The 21559-nt window shown below is 40.4% G+C and overlaps 1 protein-coding gene across 7 annotated transcripts in view; it reads right to left on the bottom strand.

The window, feature by feature from the left end:
* The window catches only part of elmo1 (engulfment and cell motility 1 (ced-12 homolog, C. elegans)), a 253660-nt gene extending 241221 nt beyond the window's left edge, over window positions 1-12439 (bottom strand). For 4 of the 7 annotated variants that reach the window (XM_059652972.1, XM_059652997.1, XM_059652995.1 and 1 more), the window contains exon 1: window positions 12309-12393. The gene's annotated coding sequence lies outside the window, so the exon portion shown is untranslated. The other 3 variants (XM_059652979.1, XM_059652983.1, XM_059652977.1) reach the window with 3 other exon arrangements.
* Between the last annotated feature and the right edge of the window lie 9120 nt (window positions 12440-21559).

Raw genomic sequence — 21559 nt, 5'->3', positions numbered from 1 at the left:
CCACCTTCAATCGTTTAATCAATGATCTGACCTTCAGCATAATTGGGTACATTCACTGTTTATTAAACATTTTCAGCATAATTCCTCGGATTCTGGTGCTGTCTATGTCCATATGCAGTGAACATTCAGGTTTCAGCTGAGAAGTGGCAAGTAACATGTGCACTATACAAATACCAGTCAATGACAATTTCCAACAAGGAAGAATTTAACCATATCCCTTGGTGTTCAGTGGTATTATCTTCAGTGAAGGCCCCACCATAAATATCCTGGGGGTTACCAGTGACCATAAACTGAACTACCCTATAACGACTGTGGATATAGGAGCAGGTCTAAAGCTGGGAATTCTGTGGGAAAGTCACCTCTTTCTCCCTAAAGCCCTGTCCACCACCTACAAGGCACACAGCAACAGTACAATGGAAGACTCCCCACTTGCCTGTATAAGTGCAGCTCCAACAGGAGCCATGAAACTTGGCACAATCCAGAATAAAGCAGCCGACTTGACTGGCAACCCAGCCACCAGCTTCAACATTAACTTTCTTCACTACCAATGCACAGTGGCAGCAGTGCGTACCATTTATAAGATGACCTGCAACAATTGCTCAAAGCTCCCCCAAATGCATTTTCCAGACTAAGACCTCTATCACCTAAACGAACAAGGGCAGCAGATACAGGAGAACTCCACCAAATTCCTTTTCAAGCCACACACCACTCTGACTTGAAACTATAATTCCTATTTCTCCACTGTTGCTTTGTCAGAATCTGAAAACTTCCTTCTTAATAGCACTGTGGGTGTCCCTACACCGCAAAGGCTGAAGTGGTTCAAGAAGGCAGTTCACCATCATCTTCTATACAGCTATTGGGTATTCACAATAAAGTTGGTCGAGCCACCAACATGCACATTCCATACAAATATTAAACAAGTGCTTTTTAAAAATTCTTAGGAATAAAACATCTGAAAGATGACTATGATGCTATTCACTTCAGAAACAAAGGTCCTGTATTGCAAGTGTCGAACCTCAGCAGTTATCCAGGGATAAGGCACTAAATGAAGGACATTGACACTTACCTACACGCAATAAAAGAAGGGGAATTGCAACTACACACGTTTAAAAGTATTATTGAAATTTTCAAAGCTTGATCGGTTTCTTTTTTTGTTAAGAATGTTAAAGGATATGGAACAAAGGTGGAGAAATGGGTTAAAACACAGATCAGCAATGATCTCAATGAATGGCCCGTAAAGAGGATCAAGAGACTCCTAGTTCTCTGTTCGACACACTATACTGGTAAGGGTTGAGCCAAATAGTCTACCTGCCATTGAGCTGAGAAATGATGTAGCAAAAATAAAGGATGTTTACTTTGAATGGGATTATCCAGACAAAGTGATGAGGAAGAAATGGAGAGCAAAAAATGCAGAAAACTATAAACTGAATAATGAATGAGTAGCACAATGAACAATCAGTAACCAGTACAAATCAGTGACGGCATCACTTTGATAAAATTAAGGGTCAAGTAGTGAGTGAAAACACAGAGCAGTGCAATGAGATGTTCATGATTTCGGTATCAGAAACAACCACACACAAAGGGAATTGTCACAATTATATCAGCTTTCATCAAGGCTTTATTTTTTCCAAGTTCTTTTTGAGCATGTTTCCCCTTCTGAAAAGCATCTCAGATTCATTTTGCACTTCAGTTCACTGTGCATCAGGTATCCTATAAGGCCTACCTATAGGTCTATTATTTTCTTTTTGAACCTTAATGGTGAGTATCAACTGGTCACTCCACTGAAGGGGTATATAACAATTCTGTCAATCCTGCATTTACCCAACATCCAACTCTTTCAAAAAGGAGACTGTGGTAAAGTTACACCTCACTGGGATAATGTACTAGAAATCAAGACCATTATACTTGGAGTTTTCAAAGAAGTTTTTTTTTATAAACAGAAAAATCCTCAAGTCACCTGTATTTTAGAATCAGGTTGACAGAAAAGGCAGACCCAGATTCTGCACTTACCAAGAATCACTATTTATTGCAAATAAATAGGTCCTGGTTACAGAGGAACAATGACATACAGCAATTTTTAAATAATCCCTGTACCATGATTGTAACAAGGTCAGCCAGGTGGACCTCATTGAATATGAGTTCCCTGTTTGGGGCTGTTAATGTGGTCCAATCAGGGAGCCCTGGCTGTCAGATAACAACAAGTATGCCAGACATTCCAGACTCTCAGAGCTGGCTCTGAGGGAGTTGGATCAGTGTCAAGGACTTTCCATGTGTAAATAAACGGTGACTCAGTGATGGGATACCAGCCTCTGTGGAGTTATCTCACTTTGGTTCTTAGAACTGTTCTGTTCCCATTTCAGTCCTCAATCAAAAAAAACAGAAGATGCAGTCTTTACAATAGAGACATCAGGTTTAGGGAGTAGGTTCCAGTGGGCAGGGCCCAGGTGGACACCAATGATGGGGCTGAGGAAGGAGGCATGCACATCACTGGAAATGACAGCATGATGGCAATGCTCCTGGAGTAGCAATCCAGCAGCTCAGAAGGTTGCTAGTCACTACCTTCTCAAAGGCAATTAGGGATGGGATATAATGCTGGCCAACCCAAGCAACATCCAACACCCTCAAGTGAACTTAAAACATGCTCTGGAGATCATGTTCAAATCCAATCACTGCAACAAGGGAAATTTGAATTCAGTGAATTAAAAAATCCAAAATAAAAAAGATCCCTCAATAACAATGAAACCACTAGACTGTCATAAAATATTCTTTGGGGGAGGAAAATAGAAATCCTTACCCAGTGTAGGATACGTGAGGCAAGAGAGCAACAGCAATGTGATTGACTATCCCCTGATGAGGCCTAGCAAGCCACTCAACCATTTCAAATCTCTCAGATCAGTAAATTTAGAATAATACCAAACAGACCACCTCACTACATCAACCTGGGCAGTGGAAACAAAAAATGCACACCCTGCCCAGTTGGCTGTATAATCTAACAGCAGGAGAGCCATATTGGAATTGGGAAAGCTTTTCTAAAGACTAGACAAACAACAACCCAATGTAGAAATATATAAAAAAAACATGCAGCCAACGCCTGGAATTCTCTGAATCACTCCTGGTCGTTTTTGTACGTGGGGCTGTAAGGGTATAGATTGAGAAGTGTCACAAGCAACAGTCACTGTGATGATGTCATGTGGACTTGTGGGTAGAACAAAGGAATGTGTCCTAACATCTGGCCTTCCTCAAAGTCCCTGTAGCAATGTCTATCACATCAATGAAACCTGTAACTAGTTGCTTACATGCATTGAACTATACCTTTGTAACTACAACAGCCTCTACTAGTTAAACCAAGAAATGGTTTTCCTCTATCACATTCGACCAAACAGATCTAAGAATTGCCTACATTTAAGCAGTATGGTAGCAGCAACCCTCATCATGAACAGCAACTCATACAAAAAAATCCAAAGTGAGGACGCACTATCTATGGTTTACTGAAGAAATTAAAGGAAGAGCAGAAGCTTGTTCAAAGATAAGTTGGAAGATCAGATGATTGCTCAGTATACCGAGAACAGTGAAGAATCATTAAAAAGTTAATCAGAACAAAAATTACAGCCCACGGGGAAGCTACCTAAAAACGTAAAAACAGTTAACAAGATTTTTCTCTCGGCCCCTAAAAAGGATATGCGAGCAAAAGGACTGTTCTAAAGGGTCCTCTAGAGGGTGAAAATGGGGTGTTGCTTGTACATGGTAAGTAATGGCTGAAGTAGTGAATAAATATTTTGATGCAGTCTTCATTATATACAATACAAAAATGTCACAGAAATATATACCTGTCAGAGAGAGGTTGGTTGAATGAAATTGGTGAAATTACAATCATGTGGTACTAAACAAACTGATGGAGCTGCAAGCTGACAAGTCCCCAGGACCAGATAGACTTCATAATAGCATCTCAAACTATGTGGCTAATGAGTAGTATATGCATTACTTTAACTTCCAAAACTTTCATAAAATTTGAAACGGTACCATCAGACCGGAATGTAGCAAGCGTAACATCTCTATTCAAGAAGTGAGTGAGGATGAAAACAGACAACTTTAGGCCGTTGGCTTGACGTTTTCTCATCAGGAACGTGTTTCAATTGATCATTATGGAGCTCATAAAGGGCACAAGGGGAAAAAAAATCAATGTAATCAGAAACAATCACCACATGGTTTTGTGAAAGGAAACTGGTGTTAATCCAATTTACCGGAATTGTTTGAAGGAATAACAAACTGAGGGATAAAAACCTTAATGTACTGTACAGGGAATTCCAGAAGGAACTGACAAGATTTCTCATAAAAAGACTAGAGCATTAAGTAAGAGCTCATTGTTTGGTGGCACCCTTGAAGAGAAAATAGAATTAACAGTTCGAGTCCAGTATGCCTCTTCTTTGGAAATGAAAGGAGATGGCAAGTATTACAGTTCCAAAGAAGAGTCATACCGACATTTTCTGTGTTTCATTCAGATTTCCAGCATCTGCAGTATTTTGCTTTTATAGGAATTCATTGTACAAGAAGCAATATAGTACCATGGATATAACGGAGGGTCTTGTGTTGCAGTGATAATGTCCCAGCCACTGGGACATAAAGTTTGGGTTTCAAACCTATCTACGCTGGAGGTGTGTCAAAATAGGTCTGAACCACTTGATTCAAAAGATTTTGCAAGACTGGCTGGCTAGAAGAAAGCAGAAAGTACTCATAACTGGGTCTTTTCAGATTGACAGGATATGACAAGGTTGGCAGCAGTCTGTACTAGACCCTCAACTTCTTAAAACAGATATCAAAGACTTAGAGAGGGGATCTGCAGCTGACAAAAAAAATGGGAAAGTAGGTTATGAAGATGATCTCACAAGGATACAGGCCGATACAGATAGGTATATGGGCAGGCAAAAATTCTGGCAGATATGAGTATAATGTGGGAAAATGCAAAGTTGTTCACTTTCACAGAAGGGCATTATTTAAATGGTGAACAATTGCAGAAGTTGAATGGTACAAAGAACAGCAAATGTTCAAGACAGCTAACGGAATGCTATACTTTATCATGAGAAGAACAGAACACAAAAGTAAGGAGATTATGCTTCAGTTCACAGAACCCCTACAGTGTGGAAACAGGCCCTTCGGCCCTGCAAGTCCTCACTGCCCCTCAGAGCATCCCGCCCGGACCCATCCCTCATAACCCACCTAATCTAAACATCCCTGAACACTATGGGCAATTTAGCATAGCCAATCCACCTAACTTGCACATCTTTGGACTGTGGGAGGAAACTGGAGCACCCAGAAGAAACCCACGCAAACACAGGGAGAATGTGCAAACTCCACACAGATAGTTACCCGAGGTTGTTTCGTACATAGAGCCGTGGTTCCACATCACAAATACTTTGCCGAGCTTTGATGATCCTCTTTTAAAAAAGGATGTAAATGCATTGGGGACAGTTCAGAGGAGGTTTACTAAATAAATAACTGAACAAGGGCATATTGTCTTACGAGGAAAGATTAGACAGTCTGTGTCTATTTTTCTTGTAGTTTAGAAAAGTGAGGGATGAATGGATTGAAGTATATAACAGGCTGAATGGTCTTAGCAAGGTGGACATTAAAGAATAACTCTTCTTGTGGGGAGTCCAGGATTAGGGTCTAGGGGGGGCGATGTTTTGAAATTAGGTTTTTTTTGAGGTCAGAAGTGACGGGAAATTTTCTCTCCGAGGATTAAGAGACTTTGAAACACTGTTCACTCAGAAGACCATGGAGGTGTCGTCATTGAATATTTTTAAGGCTGAGGTAGGCAGGTTCTTGTAAGGAAAAGGAATAAAAGGTATCAGCAATAGATGGGAATATGGAATTCAGAATACAAAGAGATCAGCCATGATCTTATTGAATGGTGAAGGTCAAATGGCTTACCTCACTCCTAACTCATAAGTCTGTATAGGTTATTGACATTAAAGTGTTAGCTACAATTTGCAACTCAGATACTGAAACAGACATCTCTCTCATAAAATAATACCTGGGCAATGTTTAACCTGGGGCTGATAAGTAGCAAGTGACATACATAATACAGAAGTAGCAAGCACACATTCAATAACTACTGTCGTTGAACTCCCCTACTGCCAGAATTAACCAAAACCTTAACTGGATTAACTGCATAAATACTGTGGATAACAACAGATTGGAAGATGGGAATTCTGAGACAAGTAACACACCTTCTGACTCCCTGGCATCCACTAGACACAAGTCAGGAGTGTGATGGAATACCCCTGACCTGCCCAGATGAGCAAAAATCATAAAAATCAATTATTTTATTTAACAGTTTATGTAGTCAGAATCCAGTCCCATCTCACATGACAGTACTGTCACACAGAGAGGTAACCTGCTCACTGTTTAATTTCACAAGTCAGTTACATATCCTAAAACTTCAAAATGCTTGAAGGCCTTTACAGTTTTGAACAACTGACTAATTCTGTGTGACAGCTCTTTTCTGAAACTTAACTAAGCACAACTTATGCTACACTACAGAAGGGACAAATTTCCTGCTCATGTCCGTGCATGGACACAGAGTTACTCTTTACGTATTTAGTTAATCATCTACCTACTTGGATAAGAATGAGTTAAAGAGGGCCAAGATATGAACAATGAGTAAAGACACTTTCACAAGTCGGGAACACCATGCAGGAATGAAACATAGTGTATGCTTACAGCCTATAAAGCATGCTTGCATTGACCATGATGCAAAATGTGACACCCTGCATCTGCTGCAAACAGACTTTCAAAACCTGCTCAGTCATATCAAGTGATGATTCTTGGAGGAGGTTCTTCACTAACATTGAATGTGTCTGAAACTTTGACATGACAAGGATGAGTAATTTGACAGCTTGGCCTGATCGTCCCACCCTTTCCAGGGGTTTGGCGATTCACGTAACTGAATTCGAGTAAAAAAATCTCTCAAATTCTACCTCCTTGGAAAGGTTTTACAATACTTAAAAATCATTTTGAAAGTTGCCAAAATGTAAAGAGAACAAGTTATACCACAGCACATCTCACAGAAGCATCACTACCATCAGCACCTCTTGATGCTAAACTGATTCTTGCTTTCTTTCTCCTAATTGCTCATTTCAATATAAATGACAAAACTTTTCTCAAAATGCCATTGTCCTTGTGTAGTCCTGCAAAAGGAGTTTACATGGCACAGCTCCAACTACATCTAAAATGAATAAACCTTCACTTGCACATTATTTCCTGCACTTGTTTCTTATTTGATCTGTTCAGCGGGTGCTGCCTGGAAATCAGAAATGGTTCTGATCACTTCCTGAGCTCACCCTGAACAACGCATTTTTCAGATTGGTTTAAAAATAACCTGTAAGTGAGATCTCAAAAGCCAAGCTGCTTGTGCTTACACTGTACCTGAACCTCTGTCAGCAGCACTGTGGCTCACAAAAGCAACTCAAAATAAACTGGGCGTATGGTTTAAACTCAGTTCTTTGTAAACCCACCTGAACATAAATCCTCAGACAAGGACACAATCAAGCCAGATTACCCAAAACAGGTGCATAAGTGTGACTCAAATTAATTTCAAACCATCAAGACCTGCAGGTTAGAACTTGGGAGACTAGTACAAACAAGGACACGTGCACCTGCTCTGGGAAAGGGATTTTTGGAAGTGTTTAGAACAGCACGTTTACAGAATCATCCACAGCTCAGTGATTTATGCAAACAATCTCCCGCACTTCTGCCCTCACCCCTTCCCTTCCCCGCCACAACAACTGGGGTCCCACTGGTCCTCACTTACTACCTCACCAGCCTCCACATCCCAAGGATCGTAAGCTACCACTCCTGTCATATCCAACAGAATGCTACCACCAGACGTATACTCCTTTCCCCTCCCTTGACAACATTCCACAGGGACCATTCCCTCCAGGATATCCTAGTCTACTCCTCCTCCATTCCCAACAGCCCCTCACACTCCCACAGCTCTTTCCCATGTGGTTGCAGAAAGTATTCTTACATAAAATCTCAAAACTGAGAATTTAAATTTTCTTAGCTTCAAATAACCTGCAGTTTTTTGACCAAACTCTCAAGGTTTTGAAGCTGCACAAATTAAACTTTTGCTCAGGCAACTTATTCCTTGACCCACTCTAAAAAAACTCCTTTCTAGAAGAGAAACTATACTTGCTTCTGACCCTTGTCAGTTATCATCTGAACTACCCTGAACCTTAAATCTTTGGGTTTGCTGAAGTAATATCAATCCTCAATTATTCTGAATTGAATCAAGCCTGTGGCCTTCTGCACTTACTCCACCTCAAATCCAATCATAGAAATATCTTCTTCTATTAACATTCCATGGGTTCACAGTCATATGCTCTCTGACACATTCTGGGTTAGGTCACTGTTCCAGAAGTATTTTCTGATCATTTAAAAAAAACCTTCTCAAACATACCAACACACATTTATACTATTCAGAAATCCAAACCCTAAAAATGATATTTATAAGAGATCTCACACTTTTCATCACAATTCCTGTACTCAATCCCTCTATAGACCCCTCTATCTGCATTCCCTCCATTCTGGCCTATTCTGTAATCTCACATCTCTTGTCCAACTGCTGCCTAGGCTTTGAGCGCTAGATTTCTTTTCATAACCTCAATGCATGCCTCCTCCACGTTCAGATATTCATTACATCATTTTTTTTAAACCAAACCTGTTATAATATCTCCTTGATTTTGGCTCAGTGTCAAATTATGTCTGACATTTTGGCACAGGGTCTTGTATGCTGATACTTCAGGGATGCTTTAGAGGTGCATTTCTCTTATTAGCAACACATGAAAGCCAATTCTTGAAAACTGATGAAACGAAGGTACCATTCAAGACCTGAGAAGCCTTGTTCCATTCTGCTGTGCCTGGCACATAAAACATACGCACTATTTCTTAAAATAAAAGTTAAGGTATTCACTTGAAATATTTGCACTTTGCTTGTAAAATTTAACTTGTACTCTTATCAGCTATTCATATTTATTTAATACTGACTCTATAATGAAAAGCGATTGTAAGGCACATCACATAATTGGGAGAGGAATGGATGTCAAACCTTTGGTTAAGGTTCAGAAGGTAAAGGATTGGTCAAAGGTCGTAAGTCTGAGTCAACTTTTGAAGATGGAGATGAGGGTAAGGAGACAGAATGGTGACGCAGCCTTAAAGAATGTGAGCAGTACTTGCTTAGAAAAATAAACGTGCACAAGCTCTCTTGCACCAGGCACGACAGAAATTATTTCATATGCCCTTAAATGAAGAAGTTGAGAAGTCAAAGAAAAGTAAGATTTTCCCAACAGTGACAGTTGCCCCTTTTAAAAGGAAGGACTCTGCTTAGAAGAATGGTCCTCTTTAAGTAGGGTCTTCACATTGTGGAATTAAACTCAATTCCATTATGGCAACTTCTATTGTATAGTACGTTTCACAACCTCAAGGCATCCTAAAGCATTTTAATGTTTGTGATATATTTTTCAAGTGTAGTCATTGTTGTAATGCAATAAACACAGCTGTCAATTTCCAAACACATAGAGTAGGTCACTTGTCCCATCATTCAACACAGTCATGGTTGAAATGCTATTAACTATATTCCAGCACACCTCCAAGAATCTTTCATTCCCTTGGTAATCAGAGTTTATCTACATCTGCCTTAAAAATATTTAAACATTCTGCATCCACTGCTTTTTGAGGAAGGGAATTCCAAAGACTCACAACCCTCAAAGAACAAATCAGTTCCTTATCTGTGTCTTAAATAGGCAACCCCTTAATTTAAACTACACCCCGGAAGTAGATTCTCCCAGGAAAGGAAGCATCCCTTCAACATCTGCCCAGGCAAGTCCTCTCAGGGTCGTATATGTTTCAGTTAAGCCATCTCTGACTCTTCTAAACACTGAAAGATACAGGCCTAGCCGTTCTTCAGAAAGCAATAATGAAATAGAATGATGCAATGATTACATAATCTATTTCCATGGCCACAGACCTGAAACGTTAACTGTTCCTTTCTCCACAGCTGCTGCCAGACCAGATGACAATTTCTCGCATTTTCTGTCATTATTTTCTGATTTCCAAAGGCAGCAGAGTAAAAACAAAATCAATTCATCTAGCTCTGTACTAACCAAAATTGTCTCACAAACAGAATCCTATTGCTTCCGATTAAAAAACTAATCACTCCTGGACAAAACGTTCATAGTTAACTCTGTATCAAAACAGAAATGATAAGCAAGGAGTGAAAGGCAGCACACCTGGTCTCAGAGTACCCAAGTGCCCAGTGCTGGTTGTTCTGACACAGCCTGGTTCCTAATAAGATCAGCTCCTTCCAGAGCAAGTAAAAGGGTAACAGCTGATGGGTGTCAGGTAGAAGATTGTCTGGGAAAAGGCTTCCCTTCAAACACGAGACGGAGTTAACAGGAGTCAACTTCATCATCCACTTCCAAATTAAATACGCCCAGTACAAATAATTCTTATCAGCATGACAGTGAGAACAGGATTGGTGCTACTCACTTCAACACCTCAAGCAGAACAAACATCCATGAACTGTAGGTTCACAGCAACATTAAAATTTGCCTTAACTGGTTTAACCAAAACTTCAAAGTCATCAACTGTTACTACAACCATATAGTTTAGAAGACTTGGATTGGCACTGAAACAAAGATTTTACACAATTCCTTTAACAAAATAAGACATCCTGAGACACTTCACATGAACTTAATGAATGTGAGCACTGAACACAATACAATATCAGGGCATTACAGCCAAAATCTTTGTCAAACTGATAAGGCTTCTTAAAAGGACAGAAAGATAGAAGCATACAGAGGGAACTGCAAAGGTTACTCATGAATTAGCTGAAAGGCAAAGTTTAGCAACGGTGGAGTAATTAAGATTGGGGTTGTTCAAGAGACCAAAACAAGATACAAGCACCTGTGACCTCTTAAGGTTAGAGGTCCTTCTCTTCACCCTCAGCCCTCGTCCAATTAATAGAACTTCCCTTCAAATGCAATTGAAACCTGTTTAAAAGTGACAATAAGTCACTACATTTGTCCGTTCAAGCTGAAGTGGTTGCACTTGGAGAACCAGGGCATCATTTTGCTTCTCTTTTCAATGAATTTGTTTGTCAATGAAAAGGGTCTATTTCAAGGAGGTCAGTGTTAAGTTTACGGGCCTACTTTTTAAAAAACCCAACCTGGTTTTCAAAAAACTGACAAGCAATAAATGTTTCCTGCAACATCTGACTACAGTTTGCACTCGTCTTTTATAGCGTTGCAAGTTGCTGGAGTTAACAATTCTTTCGGGAAAATGTGTTTTCAAGATAACGGTCGCGCTTCAGTGTGTTTGAGGGAAATGTTGGATTTTTTTTTAAAAACGGAGAAATGTTTTGGGTGTAGGTCATCCTTTCAGTGCCGAGCAGGGATTATCATGCTTTCCGACTCCAGCGGGGAGCAGGCCGCTGTTGCACAAAAGAGAAGCTGACGGGACAGGCAGCGTGAAGCTTCCAAACAGGAGCTGGCACGAATTTAACGTGAAGCCAAAACTGTGCTCCCTGGTGTTTGCAATGACCGGGCTGGCTGGGTCCGGTGAGGCACTCAGACTACTCGCCGGGGCGGGACTACGGGTGAGCAAGGCTCCAAACCCAACAGCTCAGCCCCTATCGCCCAGGCACCGGCCGCTTTTCCTGCACCATTTTGCTGGGTGGGCTACTTGTACCGGTGTGTGTGTGTGTGAGAGAGAGAGATGTGCCATTTCCTTCCTGCTGAGGCAGCATTTACGAAGCACAGTCTCAACATTTTTGAAAAAAAAAGCACCGCGCAGAGTCGAGGGGTTGACTCCAGTGTGTCAGAGTCACGCCGCTAACCTCGGGCCCGCTGTCTTTTTAAAGCCCCAGGCTCCGACTCCAGCATTAGCTGCGGCCGTCATGTAACGCCGGATCACACATTGAGAAAGAGAGAGTGAGAGAGCTGGGGATCTCGCACTGGGACTGTCGGCAACTGGTGATGAGAAAGTGGGCCCCAGCTGCATATTGGAACTACAGTGACTAGAATTCACCGGCAAAGCAGAGCGGGGGTGGGCTATGCGCAGAGCACCATTCAAACAAATACAAACATAGAGGGGGTGGGAGGAGAGTCAAAAAGCATTCCAACCTGCTTTCCTGTTTACTATCGTTACTAACAATACATGTCCCTCTTCTTGCTGGGGTTGTGAGCGCCTTGGCTTTTTATCATTAATGGCTCGATCTCAAAGAGGATTGAGAGAGAGCGGCAGTGACTGACCTGGCTGCTCTTGCCTTTTCCACCGTCTCAGCCCCAGCGGCCGGGCGCTCGGTGCCGACTTGTCACTTCACACACCCGCGCCTCCTGCTGGCGAGCAGAACCGGACCTTCAAGTCAAAACCCTCGTCAATAAGTTTCTCGTTTCAACATTTAAGAAGCACTTTTATTTTCCAAACAAGAGATGTGATTAAATGCAGTATTCATCACTACGTTAGGCAACCTTTTCTCGCCCTGGTAATACGTCCCTGGATTATCAAAGCATCGTTGCATCCATTTGTGAAAAGGACGCTGGACTGCTGGGTTAATAGTGAGGGTTCTGCAACTTCTGGGCCGGTCCCGTACCTCAGCCCCTGTAACAGTATTCTAAATTATCTGCTAGAGTAAGTAATATTGTCTTGGACATGCGTAGCCACAATGACGGTATGAAGTTTGTCATATTTTGTGGTATTTCCCTTTTATTGCATTGGGACCATTGTGTTTCTCAAAAGTTTTCTAGCCTTTCCATCTTCATGTACATCTTATACAAGTTGATGTATTCTCTTATAAAAGCAAAATCCTGGAAATAGTGGAAATCTAAAACAAAAATGCCGAAAATACTCAGCGGTTCAGGCAGCTTGAAGAAGCAGAGTTAATATTTCAGGTTAAGATGTCTCTTTGTGATGAATGTTTGCAATCTGATATTATTTGAAACCGGCCTTTCTAAAGTGAACGGAACCATGTATAAGTTAGATCTGCATTTCTACATTGTGTGGGTTGAGAAGGGAGGGACTTCGTTTCACTTTTGAATTCTATGAGAGGTACCAGGATATCCGGATATTTGTTATACTAGGTTTTAAATTAAAAAAAACCCGAGTCCAGTGCTTTAGAAAAACAAGTATAAAAGAAAGGGAGAACAGGCAGTTGACTACCCTATGATATATGAGGAAAGAGAAACAGATTATTTTCAGAAAGGTGGAACCGTCCAGGAGGTAAATGAATGTGCAGGTATCTTTCAGAGAAAAACAAGTCGCTCAGGGAGAAAGAACCTGTACAATTAGCAGTGAAATCTAGCAGTCTTTCGAATAGCCAGAAATGGACAAAAAAAGCTTGACTTGTTCGATGTAAGAACGAGAATTTCCAGAAACACGGAGCTATGGAAGAGGAGTTTAAATAATCCATCTAGAGAAATAAGAGATCTGACTCCTGAAGTAACATTAAATAAAGAAGATAGTTTGAAATGAAAGTTGAAGTTCACTGAAACAAAGTCAAGAGCAGTTGTGCCAATGGTACAAGGATCATTAAAGCGAGATTTCAATATTTGAAAGATTATTGTTAATGGTAAAAGAGTTGAATTTTTTTGATATTTGTAATAAGACCATTTCAAATATTTCTTATATCATGTAAAATTGTGTACTTGTGTGTAATAAGTTTAATGTCCTTTTGTTAAAAGTACATTGGCAGCCTCTTGTGAATATTATCAGTGTCATATTCAGTGCCTGAACAAGATGATAACCAAATTATAAAAGTAAAACTATGGTCTATTACGTCAGATTGCACTCTAGAGTTTGACTTGTCCAGTATTACCATTAGCTGGGATCATATCACTTTCAGTAAAGCTGTTTTGATGAAATGTCATCTCAATACAAGACAGTAACTGTCACCATCCCCAAGGCCCCATAGGTGCACTGACGGCAACTCCAAACTCCCTAAGCCACTCTGACAGCAATCGACAGGCCTGGAGACACACACACAAATACTGCTGAAGGTCTTGAGCCATGCTGACAGCAAACCCTGAGGGCTAGAACCATTCTCACACCAGTAGGTGAGAACTTGAGCTACATTAACACCAATTCCAAATGCTGGAGCCACATTGACAGCAATCGATAAGGCCCAGAGCTGCACTGATAAAAATTTCTGAGGCCCAAAGCTGCAGTGAGAGCAAGGCAGGGATTCATGCACCACAGCTACTTATCCGCCAAGCTGGATCTCCTAACAAAGGCTGGTTTTGTCCCGCTTTTGATGCTCATGATAGGCTCACTAGTGCACTTATCAACAGTGAATGCAGACCAGAAAGATCCTGTGATTGAACGAGCATGACAGAGTCAAATTTTTGGTCAGAGGGACGGCTCCTGACAAATTTTGTCTCTCACATATAGGGACATTTTTCATGAACGGTAGTCAAGGGGGTGTGGCTGCCTGAGCTCAGGGCATTGGCTCCAATCATTTATATCGCATGTAGTTCCTCATTCTGGGCCTGGACAGAAACCAGATCTCATGTAACTTTTGGGGCCATATGCGATATCTTCCTTTTGTCAATTTTCATGAATTGAATTCTGCCAACACATATCAACAATTTGTATTTATCAAGCCTCTTTAAGGAAGTAAAACATCCCAAAGTATCTTACTGAATTATTGTCAGACAACATTTGATTTTAAATTCCATCACACAAGTGGATATTCAGACAAGATTTGGTCAATGGATCAGGCAAAAGCTATTCTTAAAAACAACTAGGCAGTAATTCTAAAGAGTGATAATGGGAACTGCAGATGCTGGAGAATCCAAGATAACAAAGTGTGGAGCTGGATGAACACAGCAGGCCAAGCAGCATCTCAGGAGCACAAAAGCTGACGTTTCGGGTTTTCCTCAGAGGAAGGATCTAGGCCCGAAACGTCAGTTTTTGTGCTCCTGAGATGCTGCTTGGCCTGCTGTGTTCATCCAGCTCCACACTTTGTTATCTGTAATTCTAAAGACTTGTGCTACAGAATTAGTTGTCATCCTTGCCAAGCTGTTCTGGTATAGCTAGAATGGTGCACCTACCCAGAAATATTGAAAATTGCTCACTGTGACAGCCTTTAGTCCAAAAGCTGTAACTGTACGGGAAATATATATTATCATTGAAATGCCAACAGTTTCTGTAATTGTTTTCAAGAAGGTTTGAAAATTACTGTTCGAAATATGCAGCAATTGTAGATGGATTAACTACAGAATTCTTGGATAATAAAAAACACTGGATGATATGATATGGTGACCCTTGACTGAGAAGCTGTCCAACCAACAGGAATAAGTTAAGATACAAGAGCCATGTGTTCGAAGACAGCAAAGAGAGACGATGAATCTACAGCTGTAAAGATGACCTGTAGATAGAAGTCATGGAGTTATACAGTGCAGAAACAAACTCTTCAATCCAACTGACCTGCGCCAACCAGACATCCCAAACTGGCCTAGTCCCATTTTCCAACATTTGGCCCATGTCCCCCTAAACCCTTCCTATTCATATAGCCACCCAGATGTCTTTTAAATGTTGTAATTGTACCAGCCTCTACCACTTCCTCTGGGAGCTCATACCATACAAGAGCCACCCTTTATGTGAAAAGGTTACCCCTCAGGTCGTTTTTAAATCTTTCTCCTCTCGCTATAATCCTATGCTCTCTAGTTTTGGACTCCACCACCCGAGGGAAAAGACATTCACTATACACCTATCCATGACCCTCATGATTTTATAAACCTCTATGAAGTCACCCAGCAGCCACTGATGCCCCAGGAAAAAAAAAGCCCCAGCCTATTCAGCCTCACCCGATAACTCAAACCCTCCAGAGCTGGCAAAATCCTTGTCAATATTTTCTGCACCCTTTCAAGTTTAACAACATCCTTCCTATAGAAGGGCGAGGACAATTGTATGTAGTGTTCTAAAACTGGCCTCACCAATGTCTTGTACAGCCACAACATGACATCTCAATTCCTATACTCAATCTTCTGAGCAATGAAGACAAGTGTGCCAAATGTCATCTTCAGCATCCTATACACCTGCACCCCAGGGACCTACCATTAACTGTATGAGTCCTGCTCTGATTTGCCTTACCAAAGTGCAACACCTTACCTTTATCTAAATTAAACTCCATCTGCCACACCTCTGTCTTTTGGCCCATCTGATCAAAGTCCTGTTGTACTCCACTACACCATCTATTTTGGTGTCATCTGCAAACTTATTAATCAGGCCCCCTATCTTCACATCCAAATCATTTATACACATGACAAAAAGTGGACCCAGCAGTGATCATTGTGGCACACTGCTGGTCATGGGTCTCCGGTCTGAAAAGCAACCATCTACCACCACCCTCTGTCTTTGACCTTCAAGCCAATTTTTTATCCAATTCAGCACATAGTTGTGAGTCTTGCCATATATAGGCACAATGAGTTTTGTTTCCATGACACCTTGTGAATATTCTTGCACTATCGTACCAAACTCACCTCATTAACGCCCTATCATACTTCTATGGTATGCATTGCATTCGATGTTAGACTGATTTCACTACTCGCAATAGCCAGAAGAACTCAAAGTGCGCAGATATCACAGAATACTCTGGACTCCCATGTGCCAATGTGACTTCCAACTTTCCTTGATGTTAAGTATGACTCGAACAAGGGGACCATTTAATTTAAATATAAATAGTATCAGAGGTGGCAGCATATTGGTAATGTCACTGTATTCTGTAATTCATGGAACCCAGGCTAACATTCTGGGGATGTGTTCAAAGCCTGGTACGGCAGAAGGTGCATTATGCCTTCAGTAATAATCTGGAATCAAAAGCTAACCTATTGATGACCTCTTGCCAATTGTCGTTAAAAACTCACTTGGTTTTCTGAAGAAGGGTCCCGATCCGAAATGTCAACTTTCCTGCTCCTCTGATGCCGCCTGGCCTCCAGCTCCACACTGTGTTATCTCTGACTCCAGCAACGGGAGTTCTTACTATCCCTGGTTGACTAACTTCCTTTAGGGAGCGATATCTATACAACTAAGAGCAAACAAAATATGAAGGCCTCACCAATGACTTCCACATCCCACAAAAGAAGTAACATCTCAGGGAGTATCTTAAAGTAGTTTTCTCAAGGCTGATATCAGACTGTCTTGATGTCTGGGTCTGAAGAATGGACCTATGAAAGCAGCATTCAGATATGATAAGGTTTTGAAATACGATTGTTTGCAAGGACAGCACTGAAAAAGTTCTAAAGATGGTGAAGGAGGAAAGATCATCAGTGAACATTATCAAGAAAAGGCAACAGTCAGATTGCCCAATAAAAAATGAAAGAACTGCAGATCCTGTAAATCAGGAAACAAAACAGAAATTGCTAGAAAAGCTCAGCAGGTCTGGCAGCATCTGTGAAGGGAAAAACAGAGTTAATGTTTCGGGTCCGGTGACCCTTCCTCAGATTGCTTATATTCAAAGACATGAAAGCTTGCTGAAGGAGATGATTAAATGAAGACTACAAATATCTGAACCAAGAGGGAGAAAGACAATGATGTAACAAGACTATTGAGATCGGAAAGGGAGCTAAACAAAGTATCTAGTTACATACTTCACTACCATATGTGGTACATTGCTCTGTAACAATTGTCTGCCACATTTCCTACATTATTAGAATTAACATCACTTAAAAGTACTTAATTGACCACAACACATTTCGTGATGTTCTGAGGTTGTGACAGGAGCTATATAAAGGCATGGAGCCAATTAAAATGTTGTACAGTACACTGCTGGAACCTTTGCACAAAGTTAGTGTCCAATTCAGAATCACTAATGCAAAAATAACTTCCAGTCCTGCAAGCCACCAGTGTGCACAAGTGCAAAGAGACAGTTTAATTCAAACTGCTTTTTCATTTGCAGAGCCAATGATTTCACTCTTGAAACATTTCTACCCCATTGCTTTCTTCTGTCACACATTGTGAAGTGCGTTAATATCAAGATCTATTAATTTCTAAACATTTTACTATATCACTGCAATTCCAGTAGTAACCCGTTGGCACAAAATGTAAAAATTCACAGATTAAGACTAGGCAATCAAGCAAGTTGCTATAAATCATTGATACCCATGGAACCATATCCCATGAAAGATCCACACCTGCAAAACAAGGATGCAGAGGAAAAACATTAGCAGCTCCCCTCCTGAAAAACAGATCATTTGCTCTTCAAATACACTGACAAGCTAAAAATTGCCTGATTTGCATTTTCATCATGAAACTCTTTTGACACCAGTTTCCATCTGATTAATGTTCAATAGTGATCAGCATTCTGCTGAAGGCATCAGTGAATTGGGTTGCACTACATTCACTGTGCATGAACACAGATTGTTCATCGTCATAGAGACATAAAACTATGATTACATATTTGTTAATAAATGTGCGTTAATAAATTTGTTTAAAATTATGGCTACTTCAATATGTGATGAAGTGACAAAGCAGATAACATATGCATTGAAGGCCTGGATGTATTTTGAGCTCCATTTAACCAAAAACACGAGGTATACAACAAGCTCTCAGGTTGACCTGTATTTCCATTGGCAACACCATTCCCCCAAATCTCATCTCAACTAGTAGAAACAAATCTTTGGCCCACAATCCACTTCAAGCAGTTCTAACATGAAGTAGAAGTTATCATTATTCCCGCAGTGAGACTTCTGGTTAAAATCGCAGATCAGGTCCTGATCATATTGATAGGAATTGAATGACCAGAAAGCAACAGCATGGAGGGTAACTGGTGAGACATGCATCACATTGGAACTCAGACCTGCCAAGAATTAACCTTAAAAAGTGCACATTCAAAGCTAGAGATCTGCACTAGCATGGAAGTAGGCCACAAGTTGATTCAGAGTGTTTTGTGATAAAATTCCTCAAGACAATTTTTAAGACCCAGGGCTCTCTTCCACTAATGTGTCAAAATAAGCATGTACTCAGTTGGAGGTGGGGTTGAGATCAGTGTTGTTTATGAGCACTGCAATACTACACATCCAGCCATGCGTCTGGATGTTTTGTGAACAATTATTGAATAAGTAAACTTTGGATTTTTAAAATTCTGAATTCCTGATTATTGTAAGTGCTCATTATATTATGAATGTTAAGTTTGGGGCAATATAATGGGGTGCATGGGTGTATGCTCATATTAAAGGGATTTTCAAATTGTTTTTCAGGGATATGTATTAATGAAAACTTTTGTGTCATAGTGAAGTACATAATTAACAAGATCATAAGGTGGAGGAGCAGAAGTAGGCTGTAAGACTCATTGAGCCTTTTTAACCTTTCTATGAGATCATGGCTGATCTGATATTCCTCAACTCTATTTTCATGCCTTATCCCCAAAAACCTTGATCCCCTGACTGATTAACTATATTCAAGATAGACAGATTTTTAAAGCTCCAGTCTCTATACCCATTTGTGGTAAATAATTTCACAGATTGACTACCCTCTCTGAGGAAAAAGACTCCTCATCTGCTATAATTGGGTGACCCCTTGTTCTGAAATGACGGTCTCTGGGCCTAGACTCTCCCACAAAAAGAACAACCTCTCTGCATCTATCCTCTCAAGTCCCTCAACAATCTTACATTTCAATAAGGTCCCTGTCATTCGATTAAACTCAAATAAGTACAAGCCCAACTTTCTCAGCCACCCCTCATAAGATAATCCCACCCTTCATGGAATCAATGTGGTGAACTTCCACTGAACTGCCTCCAATGCCAGTAATATTGTTCCTTAGACAAGGGTACCAAAATTGTTCACGGTATTCCAGATATGGTTTGACCAGGGCCTTCTATAGTTTTAATAAGATCTCCCTATTTTATTCTCCATTAGCTTTGAAATAAAAGTCAACAGTCCATTTGCCTTCCTCTTTATAGTGGATGCTGGCTTTTTGTGATTAATGAAAATGGATCCCAAATTCCCCAATACTGCAGCTTTCTCCAGTCTTTTCCATTTAAATAATATTCAGCTCTTCTAATGTTCCTTTCAAATGCATTTCACATTTTCCCTCATTGTCCATATCCCTCTATAAACCCTTTGTACCATTGTCATTATTTGCCTTCACAATCATTTTTGTCTCTTTACCAAACTTCATGAAAGTACATTCACTTTCATCATCCAAATCATTTATTTTGTAAATAATTGTGGTCCCATCACTAATCGCTACAGCACTTTGCTAGTCACATGTTGTCATCCTGAAAATGTCCCCTTTATTCCAACTCTTTGTTTTCTACTAATTAGCCAAACCTCTAAGCATGCTAATATATAACCCCCAACACCATAGGCTCTTAGCTTGTTAGATAGCCTTATGTGTGGTAGTTTATCAATCATCTTTTAGAAAAACTATACCACATCCACTTGTTTCCCTTTATTTACCCTGCTTGGCTAGTTTCCATTTAATGAAAGTGAAATATGAGTCAAACAATTGACTTCAGGCTTTGCAATGAAGCACACGTAGCTACAATTTTTAAATTAAGGAGAGACTTATAACCACACAGTATATTATAATGTACAAAGAACTTAGAACTCTTACCGCATAGTATGATACCATATATGATACAGAAGAATAGTGTAAAGGAGAATAGACTAATATCCATTAAAAGTCTAAATTTAGTGTGTTAGCTGTTTTAGAAAACTCTTAGGTGTCTACAGTATTTATTGTGCTATTATATGACACAAGGCATGCGTAGGTTACACACACACACACACACACACACTAGTGTGTTCAAAGTATCATGGATCGCAAATTACAGAATCAGTCCTGGTCAGTGTCACAAACAAGATAAACCAAGGTCCTGGAGTAGGGGGTGGGGTTGCAAAATACAAAAGCGGGAGGACCAAGGTCTGTCAGTCTGGTTATGTGTTTCAAGACCCTGGACTGAGACATCAAGGTTCAAGGCTGGTAGGATAAAGAAGTAGGATACGAGGGATATGTGTGGGGAGCGGTGGTGGAGGGTGGAAGGGAGGCTTCAAAGGCAAATAACAGTGAAAGAGACTACAAGAAAAACACAATTAACTGGGATCTAAGAAAACCTCAAATCACTGAAGTAACTAATTACTTGCAAATGAATGCTGTCTATCCAGGTAAAGGCTACATACCATAGCTACTTTATGGGAGTCAAATGGATACTATTGTATTGAATATCACGTAAAATGTTAAATTTAAATCTGAGATTGAGATTTAAGATGTAGTGAAAGGGGTAATAACTGTCTGGTTAAAATATTCCAGATTTGTGTATGTATAGTGGAGACAAATTAGCTGTGATTAATTGATTGATTGTCACATGTACTGAAGTACAGTGAAAAGCTTTGTTGACAGGCAGTACAGGCAGATCAAAGTTAGCCAAGGTGTACATAGATAAGCTGCAGAGCTGGGCTGAGAGGTGGCAAATGGAGTTTAATGCAGACAAGTGTGAGGTGATGCACTTTGGTAGGAGTAACTGGAAGGCAAAGTACAGGGCTAATGGTAAGATTCTTAGTAGTG

Source organism: Stegostoma tigrinum, chromosome 2 (assembly GCF_030684315.1).
Source record: "Stegostoma tigrinum isolate sSteTig4 chromosome 2, sSteTig4.hap1, whole genome shotgun sequence".
Taxonomy (NCBI): domain Eukaryota; kingdom Metazoa; phylum Chordata; class Chondrichthyes; order Orectolobiformes; family Stegostomatidae; genus Stegostoma; species Stegostoma tigrinum.
This window is presented reverse-complemented; position numbering and strand designations above follow the sequence as displayed.